This window comes from Vanessa tameamea, chromosome 11, assembly GCF_037043105.1.
Source record: "Vanessa tameamea isolate UH-Manoa-2023 chromosome 11, ilVanTame1 primary haplotype, whole genome shotgun sequence".
Taxonomy (NCBI): Eukaryota; Metazoa; Arthropoda; class Insecta; order Lepidoptera; family Nymphalidae; genus Vanessa; species Vanessa tameamea.
The window spans coordinates 7907371-7930296 of NC_087319.1; the positions used below are offsets into that span (position 1 = coordinate 7907371).

The 22926-nt window shown below is 27.9% G+C and overlaps 1 protein-coding gene across 3 annotated transcripts in view; it reads right to left on the reverse strand.

The window, feature by feature from the left end:
• Window positions 1-12347, reverse strand: part of LOC113402511 (diuretic hormone class 2) — a 39583-nt gene extending 27236 nt beyond the window's left edge. For all 3 annotated transcript variants that reach the window (XM_026642795.2, XM_026642794.2, XM_026642791.2), the window contains exon 1: window positions 12307-12347. The gene's annotated coding sequence lies outside the window, so the exon portion shown is untranslated. The remainder of the gene's footprint in view (window positions 1-12306) is intronic.
• Window positions 12348-22926: the final 10579 nt, after the last annotated feature.

The window sequence follows — 22926 nt, forward strand, 5'->3', positions numbered from 1 at the left end:
TGTTTTAAAAAATTAAATACATGTGGTAATTTGTAAATATGTACACCATATATGAATAGTACTTTTTTCAATTTTGTATGGATCTAATTCTTGTCTGCTATGAATGTCTAATTCTTTATTCAATAATAAAACTTTGTGTTAAAACAAAACTTGTGTAAACTTACTCAGTTATGTAAATCGTGTACGATGAATTTGGTAATGGGTTGGGCTTGTTTAATACAGTTTGGTCAACACGCTGACATATTATATATGGGGTTGTCAAGGCCTTCAAAATAATTGCCATATATCACATATATCCTGTAAAATATTCTCCGTTATTTTCTACGTAAATCAAAATATTAGTATGAAATTTATTAAGAATCCATACTATATTAATTAATATTTATAAATGTCAAGTCATTTCAACAAAAACTATCGAATATTTGAATCACTTATTAAAGAAGGGGATTAAACACGTTTTAATATTATTATATATATTTTGAATATGCATTGAATCAAAAATGAGTTCTTCGATCTTCCAACACGTTAAACGTTGTGGTAACATAAGATTAAAAATATTTTTCAAGTAATGTACCACTGTACACGGCATCCCTTTGCCACTATAATATGTATATATTCTCTGGAGACTTTTACTTGGGGTTATGAAGATCTACAATTGATTTCTGACTTGACAATTTGTCGAATATTCAAATTAAGAATGTAAGTTTTTTTTTTGTTAAGATACATCGAAAAGGCCACGTATATAAATTAAACAACTGTTATAAAAATATGTTAAATAATTTTCTTAAAAATAAATTTTCGATGCAAATAAACATCAGTTAAAATATTATAAAACATAGTTATAATAAATATACATTTCGTTTGATATAAATATATTAAAATTAACTAATAAATTTTAATTTCTCGAGATTTAAATTTTACTACTTTACCAACTAAATTTTATTATAAATGAATCTAAATACTCACGGCGAATTTCTCTGAAAGATTTCCTCAAAGTTATTTCGCATTGTGTAAGTGAGATAAACCTAAAACGACTTACGGTAGGTATCGGGATTGTCTCACAAAGGAACTTCCAACCTATCTTCAATGGAACCATTTCATTTTTCATTCAATTCAATGTAAGCTTTATCTCTCATGGTATGATTAAGTTTTCGTAGACATATAATTAAAAAATAGAACAAATACAGAGTAGGAATATATTGCTACATAAATATAAATTCCAACATTATTCATAACTTACTTAGAAGTACAAAGTTTGTGGTATGTTTAAACGAGTTCAAGTTGGGATAAAAGTTTTCTTTTCACTATGTTATACGGATACGGACGGATAAAGTTATAACATGCCTTTTAATTTATTTGCTTTTTTGTTACATTTCTCAATACGATCAATGTCTCTCAAAAGAAAAAAAAAACATGTTTCTATAGAGGTGATTGTTTATAATATAATTTTCTCCTCCTTACTTTCAAATATGTTTTAACTGTTTGTATAAATTCCATATATTGGTGGCATGGTGTCATACCATTAGAAGCGGTTTCACGTATTTACAAAAACGTTACTTAAAAAAAAACTAACAAAATTCGTGAAACAAATGAAAACTAAAGATTACACAATATTCGCTGATATTATGTATGCTATATTTAATATATTTTCATTAAACATTGCTCTAAATCATCCTGATAAAATGATTTAAAAAAACTCATTTAAATTCTCTCATTTATTTCGGGCTAAGATTTCTCAATCTATGTAAATGACATAGAAATATTTCGAGCTCAGGACTCAAGATATGTGAACGAAAAGAATAAAAAAGTATAATTTCCTAAGATATAATTCCCCTAATTATACTTCTGAATAATATATCTAAAGTATCATACTCAATATCATCAATACTTTTGTCATTATTTCTTATGTAACATCGTAAAATTTAAACTTATAAATTTTTAAGTGGTTCTTAAACATTTTCAATTTATCAGTCCAGTTCTCGTATAATTTATGCTGCGAGCATCTCGGCGTGGACATAATTGCCTAGATAAACTGTTAAGGATAATTTTTCACTCATCATCTTCAAATTTGGGAATGATTATATTTATAGTCAGAAGTATGAGCCTATTTGGTAGCAGAATTAAAAAATAATAACATTTGTCATTAACGTGAATACAGCTCCACCTATCTCAAACCGCAGGATTTAACTTACCACGAAATATTATATTATACTGATATGAAATTCCTGACTACTTATTTTTAAAAATGTCAAGTAAATCGTTGAAGAGCGTGTGTAATATTGTTTCATGTAAAAAGATTACGCTGCTGATGTGACGGCTTAAGGCTTCCGACGCGAGAGTTGAAAATGATGTAAAAATTATATACGAAAATCGGCTTAGCGGAGCTTGTCATAAAACAAAATATATTTCACTTAAATGTGTTTCAGCTAAGTTGAAATTCTTTGGCACTTTAATCGAAAATCTTGGCATTAGCCCCGAGGTATTATTAGTTACACTACGAGTATTTGGGGAAAAATACGTGTTTGGTTGAAATACTTTTATCAAATTCAAGTTAAGAGTGTTTTTGTATATAATATAAATATAGATAAATTAGAGCAACTATAAATGTCTAAAAGAGCAGTTTTATACGTCTCGTTTAACTATTTATTACTTGAATTAACTAATAAATCAAATCAAAATTTGTTTTAAATACAGCATAAACTTGCTTATTTATTATCAAAAATGTATTGTTTAACAATTCTTCATCATGAAATATATACTCGTAAATATGTATATTATAACAAAAAGTACCCAAAATATATTTCGAAATTAATGTGTATATTAATATCGTAAGCGAAAATTCATTTATCTCTAAATAATATTAACACAGCAATCAATTCAGAATTTAAAAAGGAAACTGATATTTGAATCTAACCCAAAAAAATATATTTAAAAATATATCCAGAGAAGTCATCTGCCGCAGACTTAAACTTTATTTAAAATATATTAAGTGGCTTATAATCATTTTAGCCTCTGATTCCTTCGAGTTTCAAACTTAAAATAAGTGGAGCCCTCGAGCAGTTTCGACATTTTGATTATTTCTATTGAAGGCAAATGGGCGACGAGATATTTAAATTTAACGTAATTGGAGTTTTAAATATTTAAATTCTAATATTTGTTTCGTTTATTTTGATTATTTTTTAGAAATCTTTAAACATTTAAATATATTCCCAATAATATATCAGAAATCATTGTAGATACAATGTGCGTAAGCCTAAGAAATTTCATTTCAAACTGCATTTTAGGTTTCACTAATTATACCTTCACTCAATATAAGTGCCAAATATCTCATACTGCAGAAGAATTTTATTAAACGTCATCTTATTATTATTAGTACAATATGTGGACGAGACATAGCACGTCCTTTTGTAAGAGGCATAAAGGCATAGCTTAGATGCCATGTTTGTTTATCATTATAACCATACAAAGCACTTATCTATAAAGCATTCTCACTTAACTTCTGGCCATACTATATCCAAATATATTTCTAATTACACTCACAACGTTAACCCTCTTATAAATTCTTTCAAATATTTTGTCTCTGACCACTCGTCTTGTCTTCTCATCATTTTCTGCTGTAATTATTAAATACATAATTTATGATACTTTGCTTAATAAACGATGAACATGGTTAGATGGTACGAGATACAAGTACGAGATACAAGTAATTTTATCTTAAATAGTTGATAAAAACGTTAGTTAGTCCAAGGAATTAACTTTATTATTAACTATTTATATTAATAAATAATATTTTTAATTACAGTATGTTATTAAAAACATTTGTATTTCATTAAATACATACATATAATTTTTTAATAAAGTTGCGACATTTCGTCGTAATAGAACTAAAACAACTATTGTTTACAGAATTTTACTCAAGTTTGTTGAATTTATTATGTTTCCGTAGTAGAGAAATCAGAGGTAGCAAATATTAGCTACGTCCCTCAGCGACGTAGAAGGTACCGCTGACAAAAATAAATGTAACTGTAGGAGGAACGTGGCATTTATACATAACGAACTATAACATTTCAGCTAAGCTTTCATTTTATTCAATATATTTATGAAATTATTCTTTTTTTTTTTAAATAAGTTATATTATTATTAGGTTTAATTGTGTTTTATGTGTGTTTGTAAGTTTTTTAGTTTTTTCGCAGACAGATATTATAAGTTCATAAAATTCAAAAATTGAATTCTGCTAAAACTTAACACTATTAAAAAAAGGAAAGAAAAATATTTTAAAATAAAAAGTTAATTTCATAAAAAAGCATTAAACATATACATTTATTAATAAATACTCCATTTTGAATTGTAAGATTTCGTTTTTAAAATTTTGAATATAGGATTAGTTTCACCACAACAAAATATTGTTTAATTTTCTTTTCATACTTTGTGAGGAATGTACGCCTTGAATTTTAATGGATGTAGCGGACTTTTTCCATTATACTTTTCTTAGATACGATATTTCAATGAAATTCAAACTCATAACTTTATTATAATCAGTCCTTTCCAAAGATTTTAAATGTAAAAAAGAAATATCCAACGCTATAAGTGTTAACCGTTTGCTCATATATTCTAAAAGGATACTGGAGGTCCCTGGAGCATGAGGGTGCGAAAATTTTGTAATGTAAATGACAGGTATTGAAAAATGGGTTACAAAATCATTTCGTTGCTTTTTTGTAGATAATTTTTAAAACCGTATTTATGTATATTCTGTGAGTTATTTAATATTCAATTTGTTTAAACATTTATTTATACATTTAATATTGTCATTGTAACTTAGGACTGCATTTAATTTAGCTCAAAACCTGTTCCAATATTTAAAATATATCAGATATCAGTTTGCATTTATTTTTATTAAGGAAAATAAAAGAAACAATTCGATATTCCTTTTTTATTCACAGTCGCGACACTATAAAGAACTTCTATGTGTCTATGTGATTCCCGCTCAAAGTGAACAAGATTGTAATTATTGCACTCAAACGCACCGATGACCAGTAATACACGTGTTTTAGACTGACATGACATGTCAATTTCACGCCTGCCGTTTGTTTGTAACCAAATGGTAATAATGATGTTATGTTTTACGTAACTACTTTTATATTTTAGAAAAAGAACATTTTATTATGAAATACACCGCACACAAACAGAGCAATGAGGATTTATTTTAATAACAATAAATAATATGCAAAATTGTTTTATATTATTAATTTACATTCCAACATTTTTTTTTACAAGCAATAAAGTTGTTTTGATTAGTGCGTAAATATTTATGAGATACGTAAACATCGAAACCGTTCGTTATATTATTATATTATATTATAATTTAAAAAAAAAAGATACCGTTGAATTATTGTAAAATTTATATAAGTATTTAAAGATGCAACGAAACTTTTCCCAAGAGATTACTATTTCCATACAACTCGAGGAACATTAAATACAATATTCTAAATAGAGCCACCTCAACGATACATATGAATAATTCAGATTCTTACAATTAAGTCTAATTTGACCATTTATTTTAGTATTCGTTTATATTTCATAATATAAAAATATGTAATTAATTTTCATATTATTTGATGTAAAACCATAACGTCAATTGTTTATAACTTTTAAATTCAATATGCTTAAAGAAATTCAGAAATAATGTTATCATTTATCACAAATATCGGCCGAGTTATTGTAACGGAACACAAAGGCTTCAAGATAACACTGAAATCGACGTGAGGATCCGACAGAAAGCAGTCACATGATAATATTCAAATATCGATCATATTTGTTTAAATGATGTAATATACGCCAAGCAATTATCGGCTTTATAGCTACTAGAATTAGGATCAATTATGTTTAAATAATAGGAGAGAAATAATTTTAAAAAAATTGAAGAAGGCCTTTTTAAACCCAAGCAATTTCTTTCTTTACTTCATATCTACATTTATATTACATAACTAGTATATCTATCGATATGCATCATATTTGCGAATCATGATAATAATTTTAATTTTTAATTATAAAATGTTTATTCAGCTTATAAAAAAATCTCCTTATTTATATATCTTAACGTCTTTGCCATACATACTTTACAGAAATATATCATATTATGTTGTTATTCTCTTGTAAATAGTTAACTAGTGAATATCAAAAGGAATAGTTGCTTCATTTCCCTATTATTCTATTTTAAACAAATGAAAGTCCATATAGAAGCTTTCGAATAAGGGTGAACCGCGAATTCTGTAAAAAAAGATTTGGACACGAATTCAAATTTCATCCAAATCATCTACTATGTCCAATTATCCACAACAGCAAGATGTTTGAGGTATTTTCTTCCTCCGCTACGACTTGGAAACCTTCAAGAATAGAGCCAGTTGTTAAAGGCCGAAAGTGTTGCATGGCCGTGGGCAAATATTCATAGTCACTTTCCATCAGATAAGCGTGACGCTTATTTGTCACCATAAAAAAACAAGTTTCAAAAACAAGCCAACAGCAGGATATACACAACATTCGCAAATACAGGTGCAATATCTATTTAGTCTGTACCTGTACGAGGCACGAAGTGTAATAGGGCTTACACGTCGTGGACGTAAAATTTTTTCGACAGAAAACCTCCATAATTTTTATTGTCCCTTAGGATATGCAACTTTTTCAAATACTACATTATCATTATATTGATTACTTTTCTTTATTAAATAGAAGCTATTACTGGTTTTACTTAATTATAGAACTATGGCTCTCTTTTTCGAAGGCTCATTTCCATATTATTTAGTCAAATTTCTTGGACAATTTATATCCAGTTTAAACGATTTTTGAGATGCGGTCTGGACACGGGTACTTTGCTATTATATCTCGTTTAATAGTTTACGTGTTTTCGCTCTTCAAAATTATGCAGAGTATGAAAAACTTTGTTCTTCTGAAATACCTGAGAAGACAAAACTTATAATAATATTGTCACGCAGCCATTAAAGTCTCTCATCGTCTAAGTTTTAAGTATTCTAAATTATGTTTTGCACAAATACATAAATATATAGTGAGTCCAGATTTACATATTTTTTTAAGATTTTTATGCTTATTTCTTTTATGATTATGCATACTCAAGCATTGTTGAATAAGTACGCAAATACTCTATTCTATCAATATCTGGAGTTTGTTCACGACAATATGGTTTTATGCACTTTTTTTGCTACATACTACTCTCTAGTCGGTCTCAACTGGCAGACAAATATTTTTAAGTAAATATTTGTCTCCTAACATCAAAAGCAAGAAAACAATATTCAAGAATACCGATGTATCTATGTCGCATATTCTTTTTAAATTATTCCGCAGAAAAAATCGTTATTGGTAAATTGTATGTATGTGTTGAAATAGCCCTTTGTCAAGGTAAGGGTAAAATATGATCATCACGGTTGATATATTGACTATTTTATAAAAATGAGCTGCCTTTTTTAGCAAAATATATAATAATTTAAACGAATAAAATGCGACAATGCCACGTGTTGCAGATTCAACTAAAAGTATAATTTATATTTACGACGGGTGAGCGAGCACATTTCGTGTACGTAAACTGTGTCTTTTTTCTCATATTTTTGGGAACATTAAAACATGCCTTATATAAAAATCTTAAACACATAATAATCATTTGTAACTAGAACCATACAACAGCTTTAATTTAGATTTAGTTATTGATTAATTTGTATAAATGTTTATAACAGATTTAATCCAGCAATATATTTGAGTGAAACTGGTGAAGTTGCCCTCGCTATAAGCTCAACAATAATATTATATAATGATAATTGAGCAAGAAAACCAGTTAGGACTTAACAATAGCATGAGCCCGATCCATTCAGATTAATTGATCTCTCTGATTAATTTCAAAGACATCAGAGAAACTGTTTGATCTGACTCTCTAAAATTACTAGTACCTTGAAAGCTCGAGTGAACTGTAATAGTTGATAATGAGGCAAATTATGGAATAGACTTTGAGTTTTCTTAGGATTAAGCATATTATACATGAAAATATCTCAGCTAAAAATATGTGTAGGATCAATCAACAACAATAAAAAAATGTGTAGAATCTGGCTATCCTACAATATTCACACTGTATTCATCGTAAGAAAATTTGCTTGTATTTCCCATGGAGGCCGTAAATGAGATGTAATTGTGAAAACTAATCTAATCTTAGGAACTAATCAATCAAATAATAATCAATAGCCTCAACGGTCCATTATGTCAAGTTGGACACGAGGGTGAGTGGATGAAAAAATAAAACCTATAAATATCTTCCCTTCGTTTGCGTTATAATAACATCGTTGTTCACGATGATTTTGAACGTGAGATTCGGTGTAATTAATAAAAATACATTAAGTAACACGACGTATATTGAGACTGCAGTGTATTTTGTATTCACTGGTTTTTATTTAGGTTAAATATTTTTTTACGGAAAAGAGTTACTTGCATTTTTTTTACAATGATTATTTAAAAGTACGTGTAGCATACTTGAATAAAGTAAATTATAATGTTGATTTAGATTTTTGACTGTATCCATTATAATTATTATTAGATCTCTTTCACCTTTTGAGACATAATCTCGGAGCCCGTTCATGTTTATAAGAATATTGATTACTTTCCATTGAATGTCGATATTTAAAAAATAATATACTTACAAAAGAATTGCAGGCAGGATATTGAATTGAATTGAAAATTATAAACGTATGTTGTAATATCAATCCAGAAGAATAATGAATAGAGCTCTTGTAATTTTTATTAAGAACTCTAATTGAACTTTATATTGAACTGATATAAGGAACATACTTAAATCGTCCTTGAATATATTTTGAATATTACTTATTCATATATCATTTAAAAAAACTCTTCAAAGTTCCATTTACTCTGAGTCCTTTAACTTTAAAATAATACAATTCAGGCTTTAATAATGCGAGTAGTAGAAGAATATTTAATAGTTTGACATAACTTTTCTTACTTAAGTTTGTGATATCGTTCGTTCCATTTATATGTTAACTTTTTTTTTAGTAAACTTCTAAAACGCTCAGTTTCTGAATTATTTTCTAAATAATTTCAATAGAACACGTCAATTTCGGATTTATAAAGTTTCAACTAAACTTTAAATTTTTAAAAGAAATCTCCTGCTTTTGAAATAATTTTAATCTTGTTGCGATTGCACAAATATATTTTTCTTTTCTATATATTTCTATATACGTGGCGACAAAAATACTTTTTTTTTTATAATTGCGTATTTTAACTCTATTTATTTAAATTATCCAAACATTACAACTCGCAATTAAAGAACTTTTTTATGTAATTATTTCAAGTTCTCAATACAGTCGTTAACTGTTTAGAAGTTTTGATTAAAAAGTATAATAAAGAACGGAGGGTAATTTCTGTTATCCTATTTCCCGGTTGATATTTATCTGTCCTTAATTTTTGTTCTAGGCCAATATCACCATGAAATAAGTATATAAATAAACAATTTTATTTTTATATATCTTTGTTTTATCTTTATTATCTATTTTAAAATTAATATATAGTTATCCTTTTATTCATACATTCTCTAAAGCTTGTAAAGAAATTTTCAATAATAAAAGTAGAGTGAGTGTACTATATGTATTGAATTTAGATTTTTTCATACAACAAAAGTAAATATTCATCGTATTCATGTGTAAATTTTTACCAATATCTTACTTGACATTTATATGAAATCGGCTTAACGTTTTAAGGAAATTGAATCGTCAGAAAACGAATGTATGTATAATATTATAACAATCATTTTTCGATAAAAACAATCAATTTCGGATAAAAGTCATTCGTCAAAAAGAATGGAAGTGCGCTATCGTTTATATTTCCAGTAATAAGATTTATATATTCGAATATAAATGTCGACAGTAAATGACTAAATTATACTGGTAAAAAAGGAATCGTAGATTTTTGATACTGAATATCCAAATGTATTGCTTCAAAATAAAAAAATGAATATGCATTTTGTATTACGAACGGACACGGTTTTAGCTTCTTTATCTGTTTGAAATAAACGACAAAAAATACGTTTTTAATATAGATTTCAACCAAGTCGAAAGGCTTAATCCCTACAGAATGCCGAAATATATTTCTGACTATTTAATTTTTCGTAAATTATTGTCGGACTCGACTAACTCGCCATTTATTGTACGTACCAACAACAACTGCATAAAGTTTCAACATAATCCTATGAACGTTGCATAAACGCATATAATATTTTAGATTCATATGATTAAAAAAAATATCGAGGAAAACATTGGTCGAAAAATGAAAGTGTTTATATAGTAAAGAAAAATGATCAATTTGTGATTTTTGTGGGCAGTGGTAGAAAATAAAATGACATCATAGTCCGCGATTAAGCGCTCGAAAGATCAAATTATAATATCCTAATTTTATGGTAACGGCCACAACGTAATATGATAATAGAGGTCTCGGAATTATGCCTTTCCCTTCGAATTTTTGCCTAAACTGACCTAATATACAAATTTGCGCCCAGTTTTGAAACGTTGCCATTTTCGTTGTCAAATGGTTGATATAATATTTTCAAAAGCATTGATTGATGTTATTCGCAATATCTTAAACTTACCTCACCTTTATTTAGATATTTCTATACAAATGTATTTATTAACAGTGTTAGATGTAGTTTTTTTTCATAAAGAGCACGGCTAAAGTTAATAATTAAGATTGGAAAAAGATATGAATCGTTAATTGGATTATTTCTGTCATACTTTTTTCCTTAGCTTAAAACCTCTTATAATTTTGTAAATCATAATTGTTTGTCATACACTTTTTTAATAATCTTGATAAAATATTGAACATTCAAATGTAAGTATTGTTTGATAAAGAAATATAAGAAATACTTCGATGAACCTTTTTGTTCATAATTTTTCTTTGTATTGTATGACATTTTTTAGATTTTATCGATATCCTTTGTTCAAAAAGAAAATTGTAAAGATTATATAAAAAATAAATGTAAATATTCAAACACTGCAACAGAATGGACAAAGTGTCTTAGTCATTAAAACTAAGCGCGACGAGTCCCGTTAATTTTATTAATCGTTGATACAAAAACTTGCTTTGGAATGTAATATGGTACAAAATAATTTTCGAAAATTATTTATTAAAAGTATTTTCTTCTAAGGTTGATTGCCAAAACCTCGAAAAGAGTTGTATAATTTTAGAATATGTTATATGTTTTCAATTTCGATTTAAAAAAACATTACAGTAATAAGAAAACTACATTCTGAAATACTTGAAAACAAAATAATTATGAAAAAAATATTTTATTTATTCATACATAATTACCATACTCGTGTCTGAATCAAATTTACAAAAATTCGTAAGGGAGTGTACGTATATAGTTAAGTATTTCAAAAGGTAAAACTAATTTGCATTTCATTAAGACAATGTTATCTTTCTGTAACGAATTTAGTAAAGAACAAAGACATATTTATTTTTTGTTTTTCGAAATTCAATTCACAAGTGTTAAATTAAGATGTTCTCATTAGAAACTTGGAATATCAAGATAGAACTCTATCTGTTAAATCCGACCGTAAATATATTATTTCCTTGGATAAGAAATTTCTTAGGTGATCCGATAGATTTTTTATGTGTGTGTAATGTTGCATACGTATTTATGTACTATATAAAATAGAAAGGGATTACATTAGTTACGTATGAAGAAATGAAAATGGCAAATGTAAAAACTATTTGTTTTTTTAGATCTTACATGAAAAAGTAATTGTTATTATATGTATTGTTACTTAGCTTCAGTAAACATTTATTCATACAATATTCAGTAATGGATTTATAAACACTTCGATAAAATTATGATTGCACTTTTAAGTTACAATCCCTTATCGCTTCAAGTGCGGAACTTTAGAACTTGTACGATCATTTCGATAAATTATGAACTTCGTTAAAATTAAGTAGTAAAAATTATTAGAAAAGTTGAAGTTTAAATTATTTTAAATATCTGGACTATTAACTGGCGTAAAATATAACTTACTTTCGAATTAATTATTAATTATGCAATATATTTTATTACTATTTTCATTGTTTGCGTAGTTTCAAACTTTTACGGTATAAAAAAGGAAACTTTACCAGCAATTAAACGAAGTATTGCTTTTAATTAATAAAGTAACGAACTGAAGTTTTTCTTAAAGTTATATCTAAATTAATATGAAATATCGTCAAGAAAATGAAAATTATATGTATAAATGTAAAATAATCCTATCTACTTACTTGATAATGTCAGTAGACTTCAGCGACCAGGCTTGGTGAGGGCAACAAGTGTTGTGCCGCCGCCCGCCCAGAACCACCCTTATATACCATACTCAGCCGCCCACTGCGCGGTAACAGAGTTTACTTTCTGATTTGACGAATCAAAATTAAAAGTTACGAATATTTTTTTCCTCATCATAAGATCACTTACTTATTATAAATTACGTAAAATATTTTTAAACTGAAAATAATTAAGTAGTCACTGCTTTTAGAATTAAATTATAAAAGATTTTTTTTTATATATATTCAATAATTAAATTCCATGTATCATAAAAAATCACGCAATGCTCTGAGAAAAATAAAACCAAATCAATCCCTATGTGATGCATATACTTTTCCCGGATAAAGGTACCTTTATGTTTTTCCATCATATAACCTATATCTGTGTTTAAATTCATCCAGATCCATTCAGCCGTTCTGGTGTATTAACATTCGTTGATTTCCGTAACGATACATTTTATTTGTATCATATGATTATTACACGTATATCATTGATGAGAAAGTAACCATTTATTCCGGTTCTTCTTGGTATTCTTCATCAATCAGAAGAAGCTTTCATTTTAATTAAGGAACAAAAAATTACACTAAAAACTGCTTGTAAAGTAACATTGTTATATGTTTCAAAATGCATGGATATTAATGCTATACTATATATATTGAGCATGGATACTAACTGCGGGACGTGCCCACAAATTTAAGGTCACTTAGCGTGCTACTGAGCGAGTCATGCTTGGAGTATATTTAAAGTATAAAATCACAAATGAGGTTATCTGGAAAAGAACCAGAGTTGCCAACACAGCTTGCATGATTAGCAGACTGAAGTGGCAGTGGGGTAGTTACGTATGTCGAGGGAGAAATGGCTATTGTACTAGAAGAGTCCTATAAGAGATCGTGGATCCGCAAGTGAAGCGATTACCTGTAGTAGACAGCGGGACCTGACTGGATGAGGAAGGCGGATAACCGGGTGCACTTTGGGAGAGGCCTATATCCAGCAGATTGTGATTGACTGATGATGAAGTATATTTTGATTTTAATTATAATAAATGTATCTTTGTTACTCATTATTTTTCTGGTAGTATACTGTCAGGTGTCAATGGGTAGTTTAACGGTTAACGGTCCTTAGTTTTTGAGTATATTGGATGATTTTTTTTTTATATAAGTAAATATCAGTACTATAAAAAAATACAAAAAACGTCTTGATATGACCTACTTTTGGTATCGAATCAATAATAAATCGTTTGTTTATACGTAATTATTGTACCTTATTTGAAATAATTAAGTAACTAAAAATTCTTTAGCACAATGCCAGATGGCGATTTATTTCAAATTATTTTTAGAAATTGTTGTTAAATAAAATAATTCTATTGTTATTCGTGTTCTTATCATAATTCTAAAAGGAGACATTATTAATATTTTTGTTGTATCTAAATTTGTTTTTTTTACCCTTAATAGGCTAGCGTTTAACAGCGGACTTGCCTAGTGTTAAGCATCAACACGATCTACGATGTAGTACGCTTGCCTTGAAGATACATGTTAACTCTAGATTTGAAGACACTAACTTTGTACCTATCGGAAAATACAAACCCAGATAAAGTATTGCGCAGGGCGAATGATAAAGATGGATTTATTGCTTTTACATATAGCGCTTATTTGTGATGAATAACATCCGCTACGATAATCAATAAACCTAATTTCATTTGTGAAACAATAAAATTTTGTCCAAGGTAATATAATAATTATTATTTTAAATAATATGTTTTTTTTTTTTGTAATCGATATTTGTAGCAATTACTGCCTGTTATTCGCATCACTACCGTCCGACCGATGTAAAATTTGTTCAAGCGTCTATTATTTTCAGTGTTTCTATATAAATTTTACTTTGAAGCAATAACATATAATAGAAAAAGTCTTACAATTTTCGGATAACGCTTCAATCTTTAGGTACTTTTGTATTATATGTATTTTTGTAAAATATTTTTACAATTTTTAAAATCATTAAATAAAGAAAATAATATGTTCGTCATTGCAAAGTTATGTCGATCAGAAAATTTTACATCTGTCAAAAAGATCAAGCTATCTTGTACAGGGTATAATAAAATACATATTTATTAAATATCTAAACGCATGTAATAGAAAAAATTAAAAATGGAAATAATGTTATCAAGTAACTTACGAAGTTATGAAGTCTTTAAAACTTCTCAAGTTGTTTTAACGCCTGCTTAAAGTTGTCGATCATGAGGAGGAAAATCTCATCGTTTTACATTTCAGTGTGTCACGTACAATAAATTGCATCTTTAGACGAATGGAAAACGTATTGAATTTCATTCCATTTAGCTTCTTATTTTCCGTTTTACAAATCAAAAGAAAGTTACCGTGAAGGATTCTAAATATTTTTACTGATATGAATATTTCATTTTTAATAGGGTTGAGATGAACTCTTGATTTGTAGTAGCACATAACTTTTATTTATAACAATATTATATCAATTAAGCTTATTAGTTCATTATTAAGGATCACCCTTAACAATTATGAGCGTTATTAACTGCAAAACAGTAACATAACACTAATGCTCGTTACAATGCATTAGGTAAGATCCGAATGAGATAATGTCGTACCAATCAATTTCCCGACTGATTCGATCACCTTTTTAATGATATTGTTCTCCAGGCAATACAAGTTAATAAAACTGCTTCTATTGACTAAAGAATAACATATTTTCATAATAATAAAAAAATATATCAAGAAAGGTGTTTAATCTTCGTTAGATTATTTGGAGGAGTATTATATTTCCCAATCCTGTTTAATAATTCGGAAAGTACAGATATGGCGTTTCGTTGCTGTTCGTTTGAAAACATAAAAGCAATTTTGTAGAACGATTTGTACTGATCATCATAGACTGACGTGTAAAGGCGGAATTGTATCAATTTACGTTATAGTTTATATACAATTTCTCAATTTAAATTTCGGTTCTACTAAAAACGATGTAAATAGATAATCTCTTATATAAATAATATAAATACTTTGGGAAGACTCGCTTGGATAGTTATATATGTTTAGGTATATGTATTCTGCTACAAAACAATCTCGAAATGCTGTGTCCTAGTATAGAAACTGGATGTTATTAAATAACAATACGAACAAACGATTACGAACGAAGATATATTTTTATGAGTAAATAGCGCTTGAAATAATTTACTTAATGTATATTAGATAGAAAATTTATTTTCTTTCTTGAATAAAATACATTATTTATTATACAGCCTATACTAATCCCATTGAATATTATATTCTGTTCATATATAAATATTTTTAATCTTTGTAGATTAGCAAAACATAATATAATATATTATAAGTAGATTAATTGTGTTATTATGTAATTACTATGAACCACTATAAAATCATGTACCCGTAATGTTATTTTCTAGTTTCAGTGATAAGTTTTATGACGAGTATTATCATGACAATTTATTTTTTTATATGTATAAGTATAACGCTATGATCATATTCGGTTTAAAAAATATTATTAATATATGAATGCAACCGATGCTGCAGTTAAACCGAAGCATCGGTTGATTTGCTTTTTTGATTTTAATTTATGAAGGTACAGGCGAGGTAATATATCAAATATATACTCGGGATTGTATAAAATATTGACTAGTTTTTACCGGCAATGATGGCAACTTGAGTATTATATTTGTTCGTAAACGGAGTACGCTCTGAATTAAAACAAAGTATTTTAAGCAGAGTAAATAATATTGACTATAGCGAAGTCGCGATAATCTTATTAAACAAACCATACACTTTTTGGTCTGTAAATAGTATAATTTGAGGATAAAAGTAATTAAAATATTTGAAAATGAAGCTTAGAAGCCTGAACGTTAGTACCTATTATTGTAAAACTTTACGAACTGCAGGCTACGTGAAATAGTTAAACTTTCTTAGTCTAGAAAAATGTACTTTAACTTTAAAATGAAATAGCTGCCAAGAAACTCGTCATTTTAAAGAAAAAATTCAATTCTATGTGGTAATGAGGATCTTAGTGAATTTAACATCTAAAAATATGTTTTGTCTTGTCACAATTTCATGAGTACGAAACAAATATTTTCATGATGTTAATCAAATCGATTATGATAGAGATCTGGGTTAATAAACATTTAATATATATGCATATATATATTAAATATTTTTCCGAATCCATAACATCCTGCTATTTTGAAATAGTTTAAAATACGCACCATGAGCCCTAAGCACTGTAGGTCGAAGTAGTCTTATGAGATTATTAAATAAAACAGAAATTTCAACATTTTAATAGTTACTGATGTTCTCGATACATTTATAAAGATCTTCAATACTATTTTTCATTTTCGAGTTATAAATAAGAATAAAAGCGATTCACTTAAATGTGTGTAATATAAAACTTTTTACAGGATTTTTTACTTCGTATAAAATAAACTAAGGAAATATAGTAACCGTTCCGTTCCTAACTAATGCTTAATCAATTGCTTCGTTACGAGCGTGCAGTGCGTGCCTTGGTTCTTAAAATTTTCTTTGGTCATTATAGCACAAATAGCAAACCTAGTTTATTGTCGTGAATAATATATTGCCTTTAATAGAGCTATTAATTCGTTCTCTAAATTGCTAAAATATAAACACGTATATCTAATACAATGTGGAATTGGACTATCATTTGGATCCCTTTTTGATCCGCTCTCGTTTCTGTTTTGTGCTATTCTTGTTATGTATTTTTTTCAAGTTTATTAGCTTTTTCTATCAGGCAGTTACAAAGTAATTTACAAACATACAATACATACAATTTAATTGACCGCTAAACCAAATTCTTAGATTTAAATTGAACAAATCAAATACAATTCCATGTTTGAAGATTCGGACTAATATAAAAATTATAAGGCTTTTCTCCTCAGCATTTAAGCAGACAAAGCAAGGAGCAACAGGCCGTCTCTCTGATTGTGTCGGGTTGCTTTATCAATTATTAAATAATACTATTTACTCATTATTAGTAGAGACGTCGCTGCTAATGATTTTAATCAAAAACGTCTTCAAATTAAGTAAGCAATAAGTCTAATATCACTTATGATTAATAATTAAAAGTTTTATTTCGAAATATTTGATCTTAATATAAAGTCCTCCTTCAACTAATCAATTTACGTCTTAAGAAATAATGTAATAACATCACCGTATAATAAAAAGCTCGATGTCAAACAATATCATCTAAGACGGTACATTTCTGGCGTCAGACAATAGCGTCGTCATCAAACAAAAGAAAATATGATTGGTGTGATGTGAACGAGTAAGATAGGCGCCCACGTTCCACAGGGTATCGGGTATACAAGTGGCGGATTCAGGTCATAGGAGAGTGTATCTTTTAGATATTTCGTCATTAATCGTTGGATTATCTAAATAATTAAGGAAGTTGAATATCAATTACTGTAGCTTAAGATAAGTACTCTATCTTTAATTATAATACCTATATTTAAAAACGTAAATTAATACAATGTTTAAAAAAATATCTATCAACTCTTCGTAACCCTGTGAAATAATTTCAGCTCACAGATCATTATCATATTAAAATGTGATGTTATTCCATTTTTAAAACTTCTTAAAAATAATTGGACTACTAACAACTATCGAAGTTAACTTATATAAATATTTTGTATATTAGCAGTTAGTTGCATTAACATGACAAACGAATTGAGAGCAATATTAAGGCTTGTTATGCTTTAAGAAATCTACTTTAGTTAGCTCGAGTTCAATTTAATACTATGGAGGAATACGTATTAGTTAGTATATATAAATAATAAAACAATTAAAAATAAAAAACAAAAAAAATAGTAATTAAGTCATATTTTTCGAGTAATTATTATTTTATAGTAATTGTTACTCGAATTTATTAAGTACTATATTGTTGACTCTTAGTGCCGGCCCGCCTAAGTGAGCCGCTGTAGATGTCCATCTTATATACTGCACTAAAGTGGTTTATATTTCTTACAGTGTTGGTATTTATGGGCAATTGTATCCCTTAACATTATGTGGCCGATTTGTCGGCCTACCAGAAAAATATATGTAAAATATTTCATTAAAGTAAATAAATCACGTAACATCACCGTAAGGTTAGTTAAATTGTTTTTCTTCTTGCGCATTTCATTACTCGACTGTATGAAGAATAAACCGTTGCTCAATGCTCATGCTTATATTATCAATAAATAATCAATAGATTTAAGGTATTATCTCATCTATTATAAACATTACAAACGTACATGTATATACAACGAAACAATACTAAATAATATTTGCCGATAGAATAAATGATGGCGGAACAAAGCTTTCAAAGTAACCATAAAAATACGAAAATGTCTTTATTTTGTTTATTATTACAGAATCTCCTATACTTTACTTATCTCTTGAACTCAGGGAAAATTTTTAAAAGATTCTCAAAGTTTAACATTCCATATCTACCTAATTACGATAATTTATGCAATAATTACTAAATGTGCGGTCCCAATCAATTACTTTAGAAAATTAACGACTCAAACTGCAAATAAACTACGAGATAAGTGATTTGTTAAATTGATGGGATAAATGGTACTAAATCCGTAATGTAGTTGCGGAACCACAATGTGCTGATAGTAAAACATAGGCTATAAACTGAAATACTTAGTAATGTGGTTTATTTTACTTTTAATTTATTAGGTTAGGTCCAAAGGGCAATAAATACCACCTTATATATAGATTATATATTTAGAACTATTAATTGTAATACAAGTACAAAGTACGGCTGTTTAAAAATGGAGTACCTACAGCTTGCTACAACAACCTACAACTCAAATGAAAATAAAATGAACATACAAACACACAAACCTACATATTAACACAGATAGACACACGCGCACAAGATGAAGGTATTTACATTAATTATTAATTTTAGTTAAAATATTCTAGCAACACTTACTTTTTTCACATTGGGTTTTTATAATAATAAATTTACTTCTGATGCATTATTATACAGACATCGTACATAATCGTGCATTCATTTACAGTTATATTATAATTTAACGATATGAACACACATTCAGTAAAATTTGAAACAACTATAGTTAGATTATGAATATAAAATAATAATTCTATTATAAAGTTATCAAGACAACAAGGAAAAGTCGTATGTAATGCATAGTACTAAATATACGTCCAAGCGCCTAATATACTGTGAAAAATTCTAATAACTACATTTAATTGTCAATAATCTCTTCGTGTGTACGATGGAGTAATTTGGCCGAGATGCGTCACTCCTTCGTCTATTTGCTCTATGTAGAGTTTTACGACGCATAAAATCTATGTCCTAATACAAGTGATCTTATGTCGTGCGTAACCCGAAACGATGTAAAATAAAGCAATCATATTAAATAAGAAGAAAAAAAAAAGGGAATATATAATACTACATACTATATTTCCATAGTCTGTTTTCTCAGTACCAACAGAAGAGTACAAATTTGGAAAGGATGATCCGACCCAATTTTAAACATAGACTCCTAGGCGACAAAATGGTCCCTTTTTATTCATCGAATCCACTTAACATAACTACGAGATTACTATTTTTTAATATAACATTTAGAGCATATATTACAGATAAGTTTTATTTAAAATTTAACTGCGATCATTATACCTTTCTTAAAATAGGAGAATATCAAAAAAGTTGTTTCTGCTGTGATGACGATCTGCTCATGGCACTAAGAAATGAGAAAACAAAATGTATAAAATTATTTAATAATGGATCTCGTTTAAAGTGTTTAGTTATAAGTCTGTTCCTATTTCTTCTAAATCACAAACTGATCGAATTGCGATGCAGTATTGTAAAATCAAAGATTACATTTTAATAAAACTGAACATAGTAATTTTTTTTTTTGGTTTTCCTAATATTATCAGTTTACTTATATGTTGTGTAATAAAGCATCTAAATAAAGTTATTAATAATTACTGCAAAGTCAATACGTAGGACAGGGACTCTGAGACAGTTTTCACGGATTATTCTTAAGTTCTACATTCGTTTGCTAATCAAAAGTTAACACGTATTATCTTAAATGTAAATATTGAAAAAAATCCGTGAAGGATAATGTTGGTATTGACTAATATTAAAGGATAATATCATGTTTGATGAAAGATATTGATTATGTCCAATTAAAATTAGAAGAATTATTTGGTCTGAAGTCCATCTCATATATAGAAATAGTGCTTGATTTTAAACGTATTCTATACGTTCACGAATCAAAACAAACAATATTTCCAACATCTGAGTTGAAAATCAGTCATTGTAACTTTATATAGATGTCGTCACCTTAAGTTATTACTGGCATATAAGATGATGGTTGAGAAAAAAAGTTTAAAGAGACATTGAAATGCATTCCAGGTACCACTTTTTGTTGAAAATAGATTAGCTCACTGGCAAATAGGTATCTGATGGGAAGTGACCACCACCGCACATAAACATTGCCACAATAAGAAATATTTAATAAGATTTATGTCCCTTAAGTCTGTGAATCACAACAATACAGAGTACATAATGCTGTTTTGCGGTAGAATATAATATGATAAGTGGATGGTACCAAGCCAGACGAGCTTGCACGAAGCTCTATCATCAATTAAGTTTTATATCATATAAATCCACTTATCTCTCAACTCCATAAAATTAAATTACCCTCAAGAGCCATCTTACCTTCAAAACAGCAAAATTTTAAGAACTATAAGTACTGGCAGTATGAAAATATGAATCCGAAAAACGTATTTTCATAATCGTACAGATATCGATTATCATAATTAAGATAACTCGTACCCGTATACTTGCCATACTAAAACCCGTATACTAAAACCCGTATACTGGATATCCTAAAACTTATTACCTAAATAGGTATAAGATAAAAACAATCCATTCTTCCGTTTAGTTTATTTTTATACATATGTATTCGGCCACTACATTTGAAACGAATAGGCTATTTTGATATTTTTGAAACTTTATAAGAATTCGGCTTATGATGAAATTATGATCATAACGGTTGCTATTATATTAATTATTATAAAATTCATGTTCCAAATCAGACTAATAATTCATGTTACTAACTGAACTTGGAAACTATATATTAAATCTTGAATAATAAGGCATACAAAAAAGGCACGGACAACAGAATTATGATATTCAAATTGCATACGTTCTAAATCCAAGATCGCCTTCATTTTTGTATTAAAAGGAATGAATATTTAATTTATTAATACATTGCAATTAGAACAAAATATCGTAATATAGTAATAACAATTAATAATTCTTATGTAAATAAATATTATAAAACTAATGATATTACTTATTTAACAAAATAATTACATATTATTAATCATCATAGTTGCGAGCAAATACATAATGTACAGAATAACGAATAGTTTTAGTTCTCAATTATTCTAAAAAAATATTTCAATTTTAAAGTATCAGTCATTGTTCAATTCCGTGTTCTAGACAAATTGACTTTAACTAATATAAACTGAAAACATAGTACGATCGGTAACAAAAAAGCTATCACGCAATATGTTATAAAAGCCATTTTGTAAAATAGCTTTGGCGAATGCACTCACGTTTTGTTTTCACTTGAGATAAGGCGATAACGTTCTACAATACAAGCGCGGTTTATTCAAATAACATCGGAAAACTGTGGGAAAAGCGCTTTATTTTAGAATTCGATACACGTGCTAACACTGTAATAAAAAATTTAAAAAGTCAACGTAAAGGAGAAAATGTCTTTCAATTTTATATGAAAAAATTTAAATGTCAGTACATACAAAGCATAAAAATATATTATTATTTTGTATAATATACGCAAACATTAAGAAAAAAAAGTGTTGTTAGTATTATTATGACTTTTGCTTTATGTTTTAGACAGGCGCTGAATATTTACAAATAGAACCAAAAAGTAAATAAAAATGTTAATCAGAGTTACATCAGCTTTTAAAATTTATTAAAAACTTATTACGTTACGTTAAAAATACTTTTTACATTACGTTACCCTACTTAAACCAACATTTCAGTCTCATAATGATTTAAGGACGCCGTTTAACATATTAATTGTTTTCCGATAATAAGATAATTAATATGGTTTAAATTTTTTATAAACTTTATATTTAAATAACTTTAAATGTATTATTATCAGCAGGCATCCCCCACTTCGTGTGCGAGTATAAAATATACACTTTCATCTCAATATTCACGGCGGTGCAAAATGTTGTTGCTTCATGCCTCAGTTCAGAACAGATCATTTTATAATTTTATCCGTGAAATTTCAAATGTATGCTTTTATTTTAAAATTAATCATCAATATTTCAGAAAAGCTTAATTAAAACAATTAAAACAAATATTTAAAACATCGAAAACGAAACACAATTTCAGTTATAATACCAATAATTGTATTACCCATTTGCAATTATTTAAAGCGCGTGATATAAACGTGGTCGCTATCTTCGAAACGTGCAATTCCTGTACATAGTAGATACTATTATTTGTCCTGGTTCAAGTTACGGAGCAGAAAAGCT